The 19,573-nt window shown below is 48.0% G+C and overlaps 1 long non-coding RNA gene across 1 annotated transcript in view; it reads right to left on the bottom strand.

Annotated features, from left to right (window-relative positions):
* Window positions 1-2,233: 2,233 nt before the first annotated feature.
* LOC308529251 overlaps window positions 2,234-19,573 on the bottom strand; it is a 76,168-nt gene continuing 58,828 nt past the window's right edge. Inside the window, exons 3-5 of the long non-coding RNA XR_013996755.1 lie at window positions 3,185-3,255; window positions 2,829-3,023; window positions 2,234-2,636 (exon numbers count right to left, since the gene is read on the bottom strand). This is a non-coding gene — a long non-coding RNA (uncharacterized lncRNA). The remainder of the gene's footprint in view (window positions 2,637-2,828; window positions 3,024-3,184; window positions 3,256-19,573) is intronic.

Below are 19,573 nucleotides of genomic sequence, written 5' to 3' on the forward strand. Positions count from 1 at the left end.
GACTGGGTTCTTCCCCCAGAGAGCTCATAGTAGGTGCTGAATTCACAATGGCTTCTAAATGTCCTGAAACAATGCTTGTTCTCACAGAGCTGGGACTAGATCTAGAATTGGCACTTCAATTCTTGGCAGTGCTTTTGATCTTCTAACATGCCCTCTTGTTTTATAGAATAACATTAACACCAATAATAATTAATTGCGACATTATATCAGGCCCTGTGCTAAACACTTCATTATCTCATTGAATCTTAAAACGACCCTGAGAGGAAAGCACCTTTATGGTTCCCACTGAGGAATAATAATGAGGAAACAAATCTCTGAGTGGGTCTCGCCCAAGTGAGTAAGAGCTGGGATTGTAACCGGATCTTTCTGTCTCCACAGCTCATCCTACACAGTCTGTCCCTCCAAATAGAGGTAACAGAGGTCAGAGAAGTAAAGAGCTGTATGGAGGGACACACAACCAGTTGCTGTGGTCAAGGGGGAGCCTCCGGCTCCAGGTCACTGCTGTCTCCTGAGCCACAGTGAGCAGCTCTTGGTTTTCACTTGTGTTTATTGTCCTGGTAGGAGTCCCCCCAACTCTGAGTACCTGGCTCTCAGTCTACCTTCCACCAGTCTGTGCTCAGGAAGAATATCATCTCACCCTAAGGTAAGTCAAATCCTGGATGAACACAAATAAAGTAATAACCGTAAATCGATCGGGTGTCCCAAATGATTCTGAGTCCCCCCTAATTTGAAGATTCTCCATTGATCTATCTGTGCCTGAGTATTCAAACGTGGATGTTGTCGGTTGATTACCCTTTTGAAGAATACTTGGGCTGGAATGAGTTGCACTGGATTCTGCTCTGGTTTGACCTGGTAAAGCCCCAGAACAGGCCTTTATGGAACATTATCCTTTAAGGCCCAGACAATCAGCCGAGCTCACCTCTGGGGGAGGAAAGACAGTAGCAGTCACCTCTGAATCCTTCATGCTAGATCTGGAGACATGGATGTGAACACTCAGCAACCTGAACAGGTCTAGGATGAGATGAGAGGAACCTCAAGTGCAAGATTTAAGGAGACATTCACTCTCAGAGTCACACCAGTGCAGGCCTTAATAGGAGTGCCCTAAAATTATGTGCTCTAGGCACCTCTTTTGCCAGGACCTGACCCTTAATTGCCCTGACTCTATCCCAAGCGGGAAAGTGGAAAGAGGCCCCTGTCTGCTTGGCCCATCATTGAGTTGAGGGAGAGAAAGGATGGCTTTCAACTGGTCCCTGTACCTAAAACGCTTGGGACTCAGGGCCTGGATTAGCAACAGAAATTCTAAGGAAACCGATTTATACAGAAGAAAAGCATGAGCTGTTTGCTAAGTGAAAGTTCAGGGGTTTTCAAGCCTCAGGCTGGGCTGCATCCAGTTTTTTTCTTTCCATCTCTCAGCTCTGCTTTCCTTCAAATTCTTCCTGGGCACAGACTAGCGGAAGGAGACAGAGGGTCACTTGGGCCTGGGGTAACATGCGCACATAAAAACCAGCAGGTGCGTATTGTGGTGCCTGAGACAGCGTGGCCTGAAGCCAAGCCAAAGGCTCTCCTGCAGGCAGGAATGAAGTCATTCTAAGGCTGCAGGAAGGGATGGCTTCACTGTAAGGCTCAGGAAGCATCTCCTGAGCGGGCAAGATGGTGGCTAGCCGCTCCAGGCCTACTTCTGGTGAACCCCAGGGTGGGGGGAAAAGAGCTTGTTCCCAGTAGAGGGTCAGGAGCCTGTTCCCAGTAAGAGTGGCAGCACCAGCTTCCATTCTCCCAGCTCTGGTCCCATGCTCATCACTGAACTAATCACCATGGCCGGGCGCTGACCTGCTCTGATTGGCTAGTTCTAGTCCTGGGCTGATCCCTGTGGACCCCAGACATTCAACCCCATTTGAAACCACACAGACTTAATGAAACAGCGTGGGTTCCCCCAAGGAGAATCTGAGTGCTCTTGGAGGAGAGATGGGTGCTGAGCAAACAAACTAAAGAGTGGTCGGTCAATCAAGAGTTGGAGACCCCTCTGAAACCCCGGCCGCACCAGACCTTCTCTGGGCGCCCACAGCACCTGCTACCCAAATCTGCATAATTTATGAGCATCTTCTGGGAGCTTTTCTCATGCTTCTTGCTCTCTTTGGCCAGCTAACCCTATCCCCTAAGGAACTGGCCAATGACTTGTGCATTACAGTCACTCAGTAAGAATTTGCTGACGTTATGAAAGAATGAATGAGGAACTGTGCTGGGGCTGGGCCCCAAACTTTTATTAACTGTGAGGTTAAAAGCTATCGAGGGTCAGGAGCACCACAAAGGGGCAGAGGGAGTGAGTCAATTAACACCTGCCTTTTTATTTCCAAATCGAATTGTTGCATGAGGTTTAGGGATGATGTAACCACTCGGCAGTAGCGTCGGGGTAGGATTTATGAGCCATGGTATGTGGAGCGATGGTTTGAGGAGGCAGCTGGTGAGAGGCACTTACCCTGCCTGCCCTTGCTTGGAAGTCTCCCTAAAATAACGGTTATAAGGCATGAAGGTACCATGGCAGTTATAAACCTGTCCCCCTGCACCGACGGTGGATCTGAGTGGAGTCACTTTTTCCTAGGCTGGTGTAGAAGGCTGCTCAGTTCAGGCGTGGCTTCACGCTAGAAAGGAAGAGTGGAAATGTCCGGAAGTAGATGGGGAAGGGTAGACAGGACAGGAGATTAACTCAGCCTTGGGTACCAGGAATGGGACATGACCCATTGGAGACTTCTTAAGTTGGTTTGCATTTGAGTAGGGATTGGTATTAGCAACACGGAGAGTCTATTTGCTAATGTCCATTCATTGTCTCTTACCTGAGAGGAACAGGATTAGCCTCTGCTAGAAATTTCTGGGAATGTGGCTGGTGTGGCCGGACTCACTGACCGATCCATGGTCTGCTGTAGGCTTGGGAAGGGAGGAAGAAAGCGGGCTTCCCCTCCGGCCCTCCTACCAGTGCTTGGGTCTGAATGATGGATTTTCAACTGGGTCATTAAATGCTGATTAAAGTACTAGAGAAAAGAACAGGAGAAAAAACACATTGAGTGTTGTACATACACACACACTCCCACCCCAGACCCCCCTTCTCTTTTCTCAAACTGCCTCGAAGTTTGATCCAACCCTCCATTGGAAATGCTATAAAAGGCCAGGTTAATTAAGTCCTATATATTACCAGCGCAAACACTTCCAACTTTATTCCGGTGGCTCCATGAGTGAGGAGGAGGCCAGGCCAGGTCCAGGCAGCTCAGGGTAATAAAACAGAAGACTCAATTACCTTGTACATTTGCAGTTTTTATAAAATCATTTAAAGTTCTCCCAATGAAAATCACAGTGGAGAGGGATTGGAATCCTGAAATCCAGCAGGAGCTTAGGGAACCAGGGACTTTAGAGCAGCCACGGGTAAGAAAATCATGTTGGCCACCCCCCTACTGCTGGGCAGGGAGGCGCCCTCCACGGGGAAGCTCACAGCAAATTATGGAGGAAGGAGAAAAGAAAGGGGACTCCCCAAACAGGAATTGAATGCCCGCTGGGTTTGGAGTCCTATGCTGGGGCTTTACACAACCCATTTCCAGATCAGGAGACTGAGGCAGCAGAATGAGTGTTTGGTATCCAACGAAAGGCACCCAACACCCAGAACCTGCTAGACTCTGATTCCTGCCCCTCCCTTTAAGCTACCAGGCCTATTATCTGCATAGCAGTGTCTCTGGAGTCCATGGTCGGGATTCAAATTCCAGTCCCACCACTACCTAGCTGTATGCCCTTGGGAAAATTACTTAACCTCTCTGAGCCTTAGTAAGTAGTCTCCTCATCTGTGAAAACAATTTTAGGACCTTCCTCACAGCACTGTTAAGAGGATGAAATAGGACAGTGTATAAAATAGCCCAAAGCCCAGGGTATGATACTTACAGGTGATTATTGTGATTATTACACTATCAACGTGTCATGACCAGCTCATTACACTTTCCAGGGTGGTATCTAGTGAACCAGTTATACTTTAGCACGTGAGTATGAACTAGTCTTGCTCACATGCTAAAGAAAAAGGTTAGAGGCGCTCTCCCAACTCTGTCCTCTATACCTCAGTGACCTAATTCACAAATAGATTCTCCCACTTCTGAGAATCTCCAAAGGGCAAGAACATCTTTCCTACTGAGGAATCCTGTTTATTCCCATGGCTGCCACAAACATAAGAGCTATATATAAGTAAAAAAAGAGTTTTTTTCCCAGTAAATAGAAACTGCTCAGTATGCCTGCTCTTTCAGAAATGGGAATATAACACTTCAATTCAACAGCAGGCCCCGATGGGAGAAATTATTCTCTGGGCTGTAGCCACAATGACCCAGAACAATGTTTCCCAGAAGGCTGGAAAGAATTAAGCCCAAAGTTCCCTCATCTTGAGCAAATCTCTCGGGGTTTCGGGGGAGGACCTGCGTGGGGGTGGGGCTGGAAGGCTGTGCAGCCGGGGCCATGCTCCAGAGGCAGCGCCTGGCACCAGGTAGACACTCTGATCACTATGTTGACCAGATGAATGGCATTATGGGTCACACCTGGGCACCTCGGAGGTCCTCCTGTGTGGAGGAAGAGCTTCCTCTGAGCTGGGCCCCTGAGGCACACTGTGTTTTCCGAAAACGAGCACAGCAAGATTTCCAGTCCCACCTGCTCCTCTAGGACCTTGACGCTCCCCATCAAGAAGTGGCGTCTATTTTTCCTCCCCTTGGAATTAGGGAGGATCTGGTGGCTAATCTCAACAAGTAAAATGTCACAGATATGATGCTACACAACCCAGAAAGCTATGTCATAAAAGGCAATCTGGCCTTCACCGGGCTCTCTGTGCACAGGAATCTAGCCACCATGTTGTGAGGAAGCCAAAGCTGTACGGAGAGGCCACATACAGCTATGCCGACCCAGAGTCCCAGCTAAGGTCCCAGCCAACAGCCAGCACCAGCCCCCAACCACCAGAATGTGCCTTCAGATGATTCCAGCCCCCAGGGATTGGGTCATTGTGAGCCTTCAAATCGTTCAGATGAGGCCCAGACAGCGTAGAGCAAAGTCAAGGCATCCCTGCTGGAGCTGATCTGAATCCCTGACCCACAGAGTCTGAAAGCATCATATCTGGTTGTTTTGCATCACAACGTTTGGGATAATTTTTAACGTAGCCAGAGAGAACCAGAATAGAACCTCTGCCTGCTCGGCTCAGCTCTGGGGGCTCCTAAGTTAGAGGGACAGTGACCAACTGAAAGACCTCCAAGCATTGTAATCAGGGCGGGAGGGACCTAGAAGTGGAAAGCCAGAGATGGCGGCCAGAGTGGAGAGCTCCCTCCAGAGCTCCCTTCCCCGAGGAAGCTGCGGGCTGGTTCTGGGCAGCCGTGTGGGGAGCAGGAAAGAAACAGGCTTTGGCGTCAAATGGTCCTGGGCTTGGTCTTTCCTTCCTCTCCTCTCACTAACGCTGACTCGGAGAAGTCAGTCCACTTCCCTGAGTCTCAGATGGGGATAATAACGACTCTCTTGCAGGCTTATATAGATTAAATAATGTCAGTAGAGATAGATGACTTGCGTGGCACGTAGACCCTTGCTACATATTTTCAGAGAAGGTCTTTAGGTTACCCATTCGAATCTGCAAATAACTAGGAGGTGTTTATGAAAACCATGCTGCAGGGTATCTCTTCTGGGTTAAGGGCGGGAGGAGAATTAAAGTGTAACTCTCCTTGTCTCAGGGCTTTAATGTGTTGGAAATAGATTTAAGGAGGTACATGTGGATCGAAGTCTCGGCTTTATTAATAGTAGCAGATGCCTAATAACTGCTAGAGGGAGGGCTGCAGTTGGAGCCTGGCATTTTTTTTCTGTGAGGAGATGGTTAATTGAGGATTCAGAGTCTTATTTAGGCTTTTTATTCTTTCTTTAAAATATGTTCTTATTGATTTTAGAGAGTGGAAGGGAGGGAGAGATAGAAACATCAATAACGAGAGAGGATCATGATCGGCTGCCTCCTCCACACCCCTCCTGGGGATCGACCCCGCAACCTTAGGCATGTGCTCTGATTGGGAATTGAACCGTGACCTCCTGGTTCATGGGTCGACGCTCAACCACTGAGCTATACCAGCTGAGCTAGGCTTTCTATTCTTTTATCAGTTTGGTAATTTGTGTTTTTCTAGGGCCTTGTCCATTTTATCTCAATTTTCAAATTTATGAAATTGTTCAACTGCCTGTTTTATTCAATCGTGGAGTCCCTCTTTCTATCAAACCCTCAAAACTATGCAGCCAGTCACTCCATGTCCTCGTGTCCAGTGGTCACGGATGTGGTGTTTTTGCCACCACTAGTGCAACAACCTGAACAGCCCCCAGGCACACTTTCCTGGACCTCCCGGGGTGGAGTGGCAAAGGCACCGGACGTTAGCAAGTTAGAACTGCTGCCTGAAACTCACCCAGAAAGGTCCAGGGAAGGCCAGAATCCTCCCCAGCCTGGGCTCCCACAGACAGCTCAAATGTGCCCTCGGGTGGTAACAGTCTGGGGCTGACAGAGCCATCCCCTCCACCCTCCAGGGTGTAACTCCTGCACCTTCTCCTTTCCTCGCTGGTTGCCCAAGCCAAGCAGGCTCTGTGACCTCACCTGGCAGTAGTCGTGCATGTTCCACTCTCACCTCTGTGGCTAGTTTATTCCCCTCCCCACCCCCCACCCCCACCCTGCCCCGGACAAGCAGCTTCTGGCAGCCTGGGCTAAGGGCTGGGACCTGGAGATGACAGGGAAGCTGATGGGGCAGTGAGGAGGACTTGATCTCAGGCTGACCTGTGTTCTCATGCTGAAGTGAGAATGGATGGGTTACCTCAGCAATGGCTTCAGTGAGGTGCCCATTCGGGATGTATCCCACTGTCCGTCTTTCCCCACAAAGCCCCCTTCCTTCTTGATGGTTTCAGAGAAAATATAAAGGATAGGATTGGTGGCTGGTGCTCCGGAGCCCTTGTCTCCTGGGGAGGCCCTGGCTTGCAGCCCCCTCTCCATCTGCCTCCTCAGTTGGTCCTTCCTGCTACCTTGCAGGCCCCTCCCCAGAAAAGCAGCTGTCCCTGAACTCTGCCGTCCTCCAAGGGTGGCTGCCCCGAGGGCCTGGCAGCGTTGTCCTCCATCTGGTCACCCAGCTGAGGCAGCAGAGGACACAAGCAGCTGCTGGGCCTGTCTCGGGGTCAAAATCCCTGCAGACTCAGGCAGGCATTGGCTTCTCAGCCAACACTGGAACCTGACACTTTGAGAGAGACATGGGTGCCCAGCTGGGCACGGAAGGGGTTAAAGGGACAGGGGAAAGATGAGAGAACGGGGGCTTGGGCACTGCTGCAAAAAAAGCTAGCCTGGTGCTTGGATAATTAGAGCTGAACATCAGTAAACAATGCCTTGTCCCCTCGTTAAGGACAAATCTGTATGTATAATGTGCCTATTTTCTCTTTCATTAACTTATAAACGGCCACTACTTTCAAGCCATTGAACCAGCAGTTTTGACTTGCCCGTCAGCTCCCGGTCTGACGGTCTGACGTGTCTTCTCTCCTACACAGACAGCGCTGCCCATCTCAGCACATAGCTCCCATGGGGAGAGAGGCGGGGGAGGGGGTGCTCCTCTAAGATGCCACAGAGGAGCTGCAGCAGCTTCCCTTCCCCAAGGGAATGGGTAGAGGGTGTGAGGGCAGGCCCCAGGCCCTCCTCTGGTGACTCACTCTCCTCCTTCACATTGCTTTGTCTGTGCCCTTGAGTAGCTTGAGAACCCTGACCCTTGGGAGCCAATGGCATGCATCCCTTAGAGAATGTGGCCAATGGCATGCATCCCCTAGAATGCCCAGCAGCAAGCTGGGATTGGAAATCCCAAAGCGGGGTCATCAATCTGCCCTCTGGAAACTTACACCCAGTGGGGAGAGCAGCACCAGAAGGAAGAGGTGCCGCAGGTGAGTTTTGTGCAAAGTGGAAGTCTTCAGTGAAACTCAGGAAGGCTCCCCACATGTATGTCTCCTCCATCAGTCTGGAAACTTCCCTGGGAATTGACATAATGTCTCCCCCATCAGGCAAGGTGCTTCAGGAGATACTGACCAGGTCCCTCCCATCAGACTAGGAGATCCCCTGGAGGCAAGACCAGGTCTCTTCCATCATATAGCAGATGCCCAGGTTTAGGAATTATTGCTCCTATCAGACTGAAAAATCAGTTCCAGGGCAGGACCTTGCCTTCCTGTCTTTCTCTGGGTAGCCTCCCAGGACCCTGGATAAGAAGAGCTTCCTTGCATCCCTCCCTCTTGGAGCTCAAAGTGTACCCCAAACCTATGCAAGGACCCGAGAGGGGTGGGGATGGTGCCAAAGGGAGAGACAACACAATGCCTGTCCTCGGGAGCCCCCATGGGCTTGTCCGTTTTGCAGTGAACTGATCCATACAAAGCAACAGTGAGAAAAGGAAAGGAGGGCTGGAATGAGCACTACTGAGCGAGCACCCACTTTGAGGTGACAGGCATTTGCATTACCTGTTCAGTTATCCCTCGTAAGAGCTCACAAGCACAGAGGTAGCTAATATTTCCCCACTCCACGGATGGAGAACTGGAGACTCAGAGAGGGGAAGCAAGCCACTCAAGGTCACACAGCCAGTCAGTAGTGGAACTGGGAATTCATCAGTCTGCCTGGCTCTACCATGAAGAACAGGCTCTTTCCACCACAGCTAACTGTTACCTCCGGTGAGTGAAAAAGCCCTGTGAGCAGTAGAGGCGAGAGGAGAAGGGGAAGAGCAGTGAGACCGGAGGAGTCAGGCCTGGGGAGAGAAGCTTTGGCAGGACCCCGCTGTAAGAGGATCTCAAGAGGCCAAGGGCACTGTGAGTCATCTGATGGTGAAGCTGACAGCCCCACTGCTGACTCCCACCTGTACCTGGCTGGGCGGGGAGAGCAGAGAATCCTCAGGCCTGGCGAGGGACCTTCTCATACACTCAGTTATTCCTCAAAACTGCCATCCCCTCATAATACTTTAACTTTAGAATGACTTCTGATGGGTGCTGGGTTGTTCCACTATTAGGACATTATCCTCAAGATCATAAGCGTTAGCATGGTTAGTAATTTCATAGAATTGGAAACAACCTGAATATCCATACACAAGAGAATGGAAAAGTAAGATGTGGTCTGTTTGTGTGTGGAATGCTCTACAGCAGTTAAAAGAAGTGAAGTAGACTCACATGGCCTTGACATGGCTAAATCTCTAAGACATTGTTGAGTGTGATATCACTTATATAAAAAGAGAAACGCCCAAACAAAGTGCTTTCAATGGCAACATATTGTACTTAGAAGGATCTGTAAAATTTGCATCAAACTGATAACAATGGTCACCTTCAATTGGGAGCAGCCATAACTGAGATGGCAGGTGATCAAAGGAGACTTTGGCCTTGACAGGGCGACCACCTGCCGAGGTTTGCACAGAACGGCTCTGTCTTCTCTGTTGCTGCCTTTAGTTATTAAGTGAGGACTTACTGTAGACATAAAATACTTAGTACAGGGTCTGTCATGTAGTAAGCTCTGCATGTTCGTCGTTGTAACTAATAACAGCACTGCCTTTCACTCTCAAAAGTGTTCAGTTGGGGTGATAAATTACATAATTACCCTATTCATCTGTAGGGCTTAATTTTTTACAAAAAGAATATCAATTGATCACTTGTGTCACTTCTAAGGGCACATCAGGTAGAAGGTAAAGTCCTCCTCCCCCTGCAGGCCACTAGCCCCACACCTCAGAGGTATCTATTGTTCACAGTTCTTGCGTCCTTCCTGAAACTGTAAATCTATATATAACCACATAACGTTAAAACACAGAGAAAGACATACAGAATTATGCAGCATACACTGTGCTGAAACTTAACTTTTTCACTTAATGTTGTCTATATCAGGATCATCAGGAAAACCTAACTATGATATAGATCCTCAGATTCCACCCACAGAGATGCAGGTTCCATGGGTTGACAGAGATCCATGGGTTCCATGCTAACCTTTGTCCATAGAACAGTCATTCACTCATTTATTCAATAAACAGTATGGAGACTTGCTTTGGGTTTGGCCCCAACTAAGCCTGGAATTCAGCAGAGTACAAAATACTGTCCCTGCCCTCTAGCGCACAGCCTCAGGTCTCCTTCCAGTGGTTCCAGTCATCATGGACAGTGGGTGGAACTGGCTATGAGCCAATGGGATCAGATAGACCTAATCCTGTCACTCCCTCTTTCTGACTATGTGACTTTGGGAAAAGTACTTCATGACTCTTTCTCAGTTGCCTGGTCTGTAAAATGGACACAATAATACCCACATCACAGGATGAGCACTCAATAAATTGCACCCACTATTATTAACAATAAAACTCATGTGGCATTCCTGCCAAGAATGTTTAAACTAAGTTCAATCATGAGGAAACAGACAAATCCAAACTCAGAGACATTCTAGAAAACTTACCTTGCTCTTCAAAAATGTCAATGTCAAACAAAAAACAACAAAAAAAAAGGAACTGTTCTAGATTAAAGAAGACTAAAAAGACATAAGACTAAATGCAAAGTGTATTCCAGGTTTGGATTATAGATTTTAAAATATACAAATACATATGTATCAGGTATATGTATATATAGAGAGAACATTATTGGGGTAACTGGGGAGATATGAATATCAATTGTATATTATATAATAATATGGGAACAATGCTAAATTTCTTTTTTTTTTCTTTTCTTTTTATTGCTTAAAGTATCACAAAGAGTATTACATATGTCTCCTTTGTTTCCCCCAGTCCTTGACAATCCCCTGGCCTCCCCTACCCCCCAGTGTCTTATGTCCATTGATTATGCTTATATGCATGCATACAAGTCCTTTGGTTGATCTCTTACCCACCCCCCTCCTGCCCTCCCACCCTCCCCGGCCTTCCTGCTGTAGTTTGACAGTCTGTTTGAGGCAGCTCTGCCTCTGTATCTATTTTTGTTCATAAGTTTATAATGGTCTTTATTATCCAGAAATGAGTGAGATCATGTGGTATTTTTCCTTCATTGACTGGCTTATTTCACTTAGCATAATGCTCTCCAGTTCCATCCATGCTGTTGCAAATGGTAAGAGTTCCTTCTTTTTTACAGCACCATAGTATTCCATCGTGTAGATGTACCACAGTTTTCTAATCCATTCATCTACAGATGGGCACTTAGGCTGTTTCCAGATCTTAGCTATGGTGAATTGTGCTGCTATGAACATAGGGGTGCATATATCCTTTCTAATTGGCGTTTCTGGTTTCTTGGGATATATTCCTAGAAGTGGGATCACTGGGTCAAATGGGAGTTCCATTTGTAGTTTTTTGAGGAAAATCCATACTGTCTTCCATAGTGGCTGCACCAGTCTGCATTCCCACCAGCAGTGCACAAGTGTTCCTTTTTCTCCACATCCTCTCCAGCACTTGTCATTTGTTGATTTGTTGATGATAGCCAGTCTGACAGGTGTGAGATGGTACCTCATTGTTGTTTTGATTTGCATCTCTTGGATGATTAGTGACTTTGAGCATGTTTTCATATGTCTCTTGGCTTTCTGAATGTCCTCTGTTGAAAGGTGTCTATTTAGATCCTTTGCCCATTTTTTGATTGGATTGTTTATCTTCCTTTTGTTAAGTTGTATGAGTTCCCTATAAATTTTGGAGATTAGGCCCTTATCAGATATGACATTGGCAAATATGTTTTCCCACGCAGTGGGTTTTCTTGTTGTTTTGTTGATGGTTTCTTTTGCTGTGCAGAAGCTTTTTATTTTGATGTAGTCCCATTTGTTTATTTTCTCTTTAGTTTCCATTGCCCTAGGAGCTGTATCGGTGAAGAAATTGCTTCGGCATATGTCTGAGATTTTGTTGCCTTTGGATTCTTCTAGTATTTGTATGGTTTCCCATCGTATATTTAAGTCCTTTATCCATTTTGAGTTTATTTTTGTGTATGGTGTAAGTTGGTGGTCTAGTTTCATTTTCTTGCATGTATCTGTCCAATTTTCCCAACACCATTTATTGAAGAGACTATCGTGACTCCATTGTATGTTCTTGCTTTCTTTGACAAATATTAATTGAGCATATTGGTTGGGGCTGATTTCTGGGCTCTCTATTCTATTCCATTGATCTATATGTCTGTTCTTGTGCCAGTACCAGGCTGTTTTGAGAACAGTGGCTTTGTAATACAACTTGATATCTGGTATTGAAATCCCACCTACTTTGTTCTTTCTCAGGATCGCTGCAGCTATTCGGGGTCGTTTTTTATTCCAGGTGAATTTTTGGAGAGTACGTTCTAGGTCTGTGAAATATGCCATTGGTATTTTAATGGGCAGTGCGTTGAATTTATAGATTGCTTTGGGCAGTATGGACATTTTAATGATGTTGATTCTACCAATCCAAGAACATGGTATGTTCTTCCATCTCTTTATGTCTTCCTCTATCTCTTTTTTCAATGTTCTGTAGTTTTCTGAGTAGAGGTCTTTTACCTCTTTAGTTAAGTTTATTCCTAGGTAGCTTAATTTTTTTGGTGCGATGGTAAATGGGATTGCTTTTTTAGTCTCTCTTTCTGCACATTCACTATTGGTGGATAGAAATGCCATAGATTTCTTGGCATTAATTTTGTATCCTGCTACATTGCCGAATTCTTTTATTAAGTCTAATAGTTTATTGATGGAGTCTTTAGGGTTTTTTAAGTATAATATCATGTCATCTGCAAATAAGGACAGTTTTACTTCTTCTTTTCCAATTTGGATGCCTTTTATTTCTTCTTCTTGTCTAATTGCAATGGCTAATACTTCCAGTACTATGTCGAACAGGAGTGGTGAGAGTGGGCATCCCTGTCTTGTTCCTGTTCTTAGAAAAAATGGTGTTAGTTTTGTCCATTGAGTATGATGTTGGCTGTGGGTTTGTCATATATGGCTTTTATTATGTTGAGGTATGATCCTTCAATTCCCACCTTGCTGAGAGTTTTTATCAAAAATGGGTGTTGAATTTTGTCAAACGCTTTTTCTGCATCAATTGATATGACCATGTGGTTTTTTTCTTTCAATTTGTTTATGTGATGTACCAATGCTAAATTTCTTGAGTGCAATAATTGCACTGTATAAGTGTCCTCGTTTTTAAGAGATGTGCTGAAATATTTGGGGATAAAGTGTCATGATGTCTGCAAATAACTCAAATGGTTCAGAAAATTGTGTGTGGGGAGAAAAAAAGAGAGACAAAGGGAGACAGAGAAAATGAGGCAAAATGTTAACAGTTGATTTATCTAGGTGAGTATATGGGTGTTCCTATTCTATTTTTCCTATTTATTTTGTAGAGTTGAAATTTTTCAAAATAAAAAATTTGGAAAGGTGAAATCAAATGGCTTTAAAAAATAATATGCAGAATAGTGATTGCTTAGGGAAGGAGGGAGTGACTAGGAGGGGAGCTTGGCTGGGAGCTCCTGACTTCTGGGTCATCCTAGTTCTTGGACTGAGTGTGTTCACTCTGAGAGGATTCGTTGAGCTAGGCACTATGATTTCTCTTTTTGTGTGTATGTTACATGTCAATAGGTAAGTTTACTTAGAATAATCACCATCATAAAGCACCCTCCACAACATCCTATCCCCTGGTCTGGGTCTATAAATGCAAGATGAGCCCAGGCTGGAGAGAAGGCTGAGGCTGGGCCATCCTTCCTTGCCAGGGTGTCACACCCACGAGGAGGGCAGTGGGCTGAGTCGATGACAGCCTGACCCCTTGGACAGGAGGCAGGCTGCTTCTAGGAGGTGCCTCGCCCGCCCCTCTGAGCCGAGTTGTACTGACTTCTGCTGCCAGCCCTGCGGCAGGAGGTTGGCCTTGACTCCATACTTCTCAAGCCTCGGCGTTCTCCTCTCTTGTCAGCCCTGTGGGCCCAGATAGATGTGGGCTTAATGAGGCATCTCATCCTGTGTGAGGGGTAAGTCCAGGGGTCGCGCTTTCCTCTCCTTGCATTGTTCTCCCATGTGCTTGATCTGATCTGCTTCACTAGCTGGAGACACAAATGTGGTCACGTCTCTGTGTTTTACAGATTAATTGCCAGAGTCTTCATCAGCCTAAATTAACAGGAGTGACAACAACGGCTAACATGCAGAGCTTACTACATGCCAGACCCTGTTCTAAGTACTTCATGTATACAGTAAGTGCTCACTTAATGTCGTGAATAGGTTATAGGTTCCTGGAACGGTGGCAAAACAACTTATAACAAAACCAGGTTTACCATAGGCTAATGAATATAAGCAATGGTTAAGTTCCTACAGCATCTCATCAATGTTATAATGAAATGATGTTGAACATTCACAACTCTTTGGTGATATATATATATATATATATATATATATATATATATATATAGACACACATTTTTTTTTTTTTTTTACCCATTTTGCAGATAGGGGAACTGAAGCATGGGGCAGTAAAGTGATTTGCCCAAGCAAGACTGGCTTCATAATTTGCAGGGCCCAGTGCAAAATGAAAACGGGGGCTCTTGTTCAAAAATCATTAGGACTTTCAAGACACTAAGCCAAGCACAGGGCTTATTTAAAGCCGACAAAAGACTGCACAGGCCTGCAGTCCATGAAGCCAGGCCTGTACACAAGGTTAACCAGTAAGTCATAGGACAGAAACATGCATGTGAGCAGTCTGACTCGAGTCCATTCTCCTAACCATCTCTCTAACACTGCAGGACACTGGTCCGCACAGTCAATACCGCCATATCCATAGCTCAGTGCTGCCCTTGCTGGTCCACCCCTGGACACTCACACACAGAACATCGTGCATTTGAGGGGCAAGGTGGGCATAGACCTCCCCAATAAGCAACTAAGCCTGATAGATTTGTTCACCTGTTCAGACTCCTCACTTCCTGGTGGTGAGTTTCCCCTCTGGGACCTTCCTATCTTTTCCTGACAAGGGAGCTCAGAGGGGCCCAACCCAGTTCATTAGAGAGGCTCTAGGAATCTTAAACCCCAAAAGGGAATGGTCAGTAAGAGTCATGACCCCAGTCTTTCCTGGTGGATTCCTGGTCCATATGCAAATATCCCCACTTCTGTGACCAGCTCTGCATAACAAAACCTCCTTATAATCACAACAATCCCTATTTCCAAAGCAATGTGTTTGCCTACTTACCTCACAGTTGCATAACTAAGAGAAGAGGCATTATTTATTTGCCAGAAAATCTAGTTTTGCCTTCTAGGCATTCCTTTACACAGAACCTAACATGACTTATACTTATTAACTAGAGGTCTGGTGCACAAATCTATGCATGGGTGGGGTCCCTCGGCCTAGCTGGCAATCGGGGCTGATGGGGGCCTTCTCACCCAGTCCTGATTGAGACCGACTGGGGCCAGCTGGCCAGCGGGAGGGACCGCGGGAGGTTGGCTGTGGGAGTGCACTGACCACCACAGGACAGCTCCTGCATTGAACGTCTGCCCCTGGTGGTCAGTGTGCATCATAGTGACTGAGCAACCGGTCATTCAATTGACCAGTTGTAATGGTCACTTAGGCTTTTATATACGTACTAGGGGCCCGGTGCACAAAATTCGTGCACTGGGTGTGGGGGGGTGGGGGAGAGTGTCCCTCAGCCCAGCCTGCCCCCTCTCACATACTGGGAGCCCTCAGGCGTTGACCCCCATCACCCTCCAATCGCCTGATCGGCCCCTTGCCCAGGCCTGACGCCTCCGCCAGAGGTGTCAGGCTTGGACAGGGGACCCCCATCTCCCCCCGATCACTGGCTCTGGCCCCCGCCCAGGCCTGAGGCCTCTGGCCTAAGAATCATGCCTGGGGAGGGGACCCCCATCTCCCCCTGATCGCTTGCTCCACCCCCCCGCCCAAGCCAGACGCCTCTGACCCAGGCTTCAGGCCTGGGCAAGGGGACCATCATATCCCCCCAATCCCCGGCTCCGCCCCCCACCCAGGCCTGATGCCTCGGCCAGAGGAGTTGACCCTCATCACCCTCCGATCACCAATCACCGGATCGGCCCCTTGACCAGGCCTGAGGCCTCCGGCAGAGGTGTCAGGCATGGGCAGGGGACCCCCAGCTCCCCACGGTTGCAGGCTCCGCCCCTGCCCCTGCAGGACGCCTCTGGCCTGGGCGTCCGGCCCAGGCAGCGGGGACCCGCAGTGGCAGTGGCCCCGCGATCGTGGGCTTCGCTTTAGGCCCAGGCAAGGGACCCCTAGCTCCTGGGACTGCCAGCTTTGACCGTGCCCAGCTCCCATCGCTGGCTCCACCCCTACTTCCTGCTATCACTGGCCAGGGCGGCAAAGGCGCCTGATTCTCCGATCATGGCTGGGGGGCAGGGCAAAGGCGGCCCCAGGGCCGCCTTTGCCCTGCCCCCAAGCTCTTAGCTCCCCCCTGGGTTTCAGATCACTGTCAGTGGCAGGGGGCTTCTTCCTGCTTTCCCTTTCGCCTCCCTGCATTGTGCCTACATATGCAAATTAGCCGCCATCTTGTTGGCAGTTAACTGCCAATCTTAGTTGGCAGTTAATTTGCATATAGCCCTGATTAGCCAATGAAAACGGTATCGCCATACGCCAATTACCATTTTTCTCTTTTATTAGTGTAGATATAGATGTCACACTCAGGTACATTCTTAATGACATAACTAAAAAGGGATGGAGAATGAGACTTTAAAGAATGAAGGATTGGAGGGGTGAAAGCTAGTGGCATTTGGGGACTAAAACCTCACTCATGCCCACTGAGACCAGGAATGTCTGGATTACTCTGGGTATCATGGGCATCTCTGCAGTCAGGCTGGCATCTCTGTATTAGAAATGTATTTAGCTGCAGTTAACAGAATACCAACCAACAAATGGACTAAACAAATAGAGACTTATTATTTTCACCTGACAGAAATCTGCAGATATTATAGTTATTAGCACTGGTTTACCAGCTCCTGGCTGGAGTCACTACAATTTTTTCCTGGTCTTTTCTTCATGCAGACTGATGGCCACTGCAGCTTTAACCTTCAAGTCTTCATTCAAGGCAGGAAAAGGGGCAGGGGGGGGACAAGGAGCAGCAATGCCTTTTATCAGGAAAGGAAAAACCTTCCTAATAGCCCCCAGAAGGTTTCAGCTATGCCCCATTGGTCTTTGCTGTGTCATATGTCTCTCTAGCTGCAAGGGAGTCTGGTGATATCTTGTCTGGGGATATCTTAGCCCCAGGCAAGATATCACCGGGAACAAAATTAGAATGTTAAAGCAAAGAGGAAGATGCCACACTCTTCCTGCTATAATCTCTCCAGGTGGCACAGGACCCCAGGACCCCTTCCCAGCTACCCCAGAGGATCCTCATGCATCCCTGACCCTCTTAGTGTGCCAGGCAAGAAGGACCCACCCAAGAAGCCAGGATTTTTCCTAAGTGGAAAACCCAGCTGACACTGGCTTTCTCCAGCAGTGATTAATTGTATTCTGCCGAGCTGGGGGAAGGCAGCTAATTAGCTGTAGACTGATTAAGGACAAATCAGGCAAAATCCCAGATGTGATAAATGTGAACTTTCCATCTTCCTCCCTCCCTCTCTGTCCTGCCACCACCAGCAGAAGCCAGCCTGTGGCACCCCTCACAGTGTACCTGCCTGAAAGGCCAGCAGACACCATCCAGGCCACTGCACATACTGCCCAGCACCAACTGGGGCAGTGTGGCAGGGCTGGGCGGGCATCCTGGGTTTTCTTCCAGGGCTTGGCTGCTCTTCCAGCCTTTTCCCAACCCCCTTGTTCTTTATCAGGCATGGAACCGGGCCTGGGATTTCTAAAATAGTCTCTGCCCTGAAGAATCTATAGTAGAAACCTAGAAAGAGGTTAGTCCAGTATGACCGGAGTCTCTGGCCAGGGCTCCGTGGAGGGCCTTTGGGTGGGTTTTGTGGATGCAGCAGTGGTCCTGGAGAGGGGGAAGGACACATGCCCAGGATGGAGGGGAAATAAGCAGAGCACAGTCCTGGGAAGTGAGGAGTCTGGAAACAGGCCTGGATGGGGGCAAAGGCTGGGCAGGACGGAGACAAGGTCAAACAGGAAACAGGAGTTTGGACGTGGTGCAGACAGCTGTTTACAGCCTCAGTTTCTCTGTAGTATGTGGCATCCATGTGTATGATGCCCCATGGGCAATCTGTATTTTGCTTCATCTCTCAGGTTACATTAATGCATGTGGACAACTATCTTTAGCACTCCAGATTTAATCAGCAAATATTTATTGAGCCATGAACTGTGCTACGTTCTGGAGATACCATAAGACATGGACTTGCCCTCATCGAGCTTACAGTCTAGGGCCAACCGTGGGCAAACTACGGCCCGCGGGCCGGATCCGGCCCGTTTGAAATGAATAAAACTATTGAAAAAAAAAAGACCGTACCCTTTTATGTAATGATGTTTACTTTGAATTTATATTAGTTCACACGAACACTCCATCCATACTTTTGTTCCGGCCCTCCGGTCCAGTTTAAGAACCCATTGTGGCCCTCGAGTCAAAAAGTTTGCCCACCCCTGGCTAGGCATCAGTCCCCAATCAGACCCTTAGCAGGGGGTTCACCCTAACTCCCGAAGTTAAGACTCCTTCCAGCCCCAGTAGAAACAATGGGACAACTCACCCATTCAACTCAGGGCCTTAGGCCACCCCCAAGTTGTACATGGCGCAGGGGAGCTGTGGTGGATGCTGGTGTCGCTGCCCATATTTCTCCTTCAGAGCCAAGCCCTCATTCCTCCAGCTGCTGGGGGTGCTGGCTGCTAATGGCTGGCAGCTGAGTCCCTCTCCAGGCATTGTCCTCAGCCAAAGAGAAGCACGTCATTCCTCAAAGTGATGCCTGCACTAACGGCCTGGTCATTTGAAATGACAAAGGCCTACCTCACTCCTTGCTTCAATCCAGGAAACTTTTGGAGGATCACCCCAGCTTCAGATCTTCCCACGGGGCTGGTCAACTTCTCCCCCTGTGCAATCCTGCTCCCCTCACTCCCTTTCAGGGGCATTCCTGGGAATACTCCTCAGTGACGCTCCTGGGAGCAAATCTTCAGTCTCAGAGTCTGTTCCTCAGTGAAGCTGAGCAGGGAACACGGTGGGAGCAGGCGGCCGCCCTGGCGTGTGGCTGCACCTGGAGGAAGGACTCGTTAGTCTGTCTCGCAGGAAGATGCCCTTTTAGGACTTAGCTGTAGTCTGGCCCAGCCCCTGCCCACCTAGTGAGAGAGCTGAGCCAGTTCTGGAAGCCAGTGCCTGGAAGGCCCTGGCACAGGCCTGGGGAAGGAAGAGAACCTTGCAGCCAAGTGATTGAGGAGACTCCAGAGGAGAGTATATCTGTGGTAAGAAGCCCACCGGCCCCTGGAGTCTGATTCTAGCTGATGAAGAGGCACCCAGGGCCAGTATTTCAGCAAGACAACTGAGAAATAAGCCGAGGGAAAGTGTTAATCTTGGATTTACATCAATGTGGAAGGCGTCAGCCTAGCCCCCAAATATTCTAACTCAGGCCCAGTGTGTGGGAACGCGCCTGGGTGGGTGCGGGAGAGGCGGGAAGGAATTAGACTTGCACAAACTTCATAATTGAAATCATTAATAGCAGTAAAATAAGTTGTCCATCCTACATGTAATTTGT

Source organism: Myotis nattereri (assembly GCF_964212035.1).
Source record: "Myotis nattereri genome assembly, chromosome: 13".
NCBI classification, from domain to species: Eukaryota; Metazoa; Chordata; class Mammalia; order Chiroptera; family Vespertilionidae; genus Myotis; species Myotis nattereri.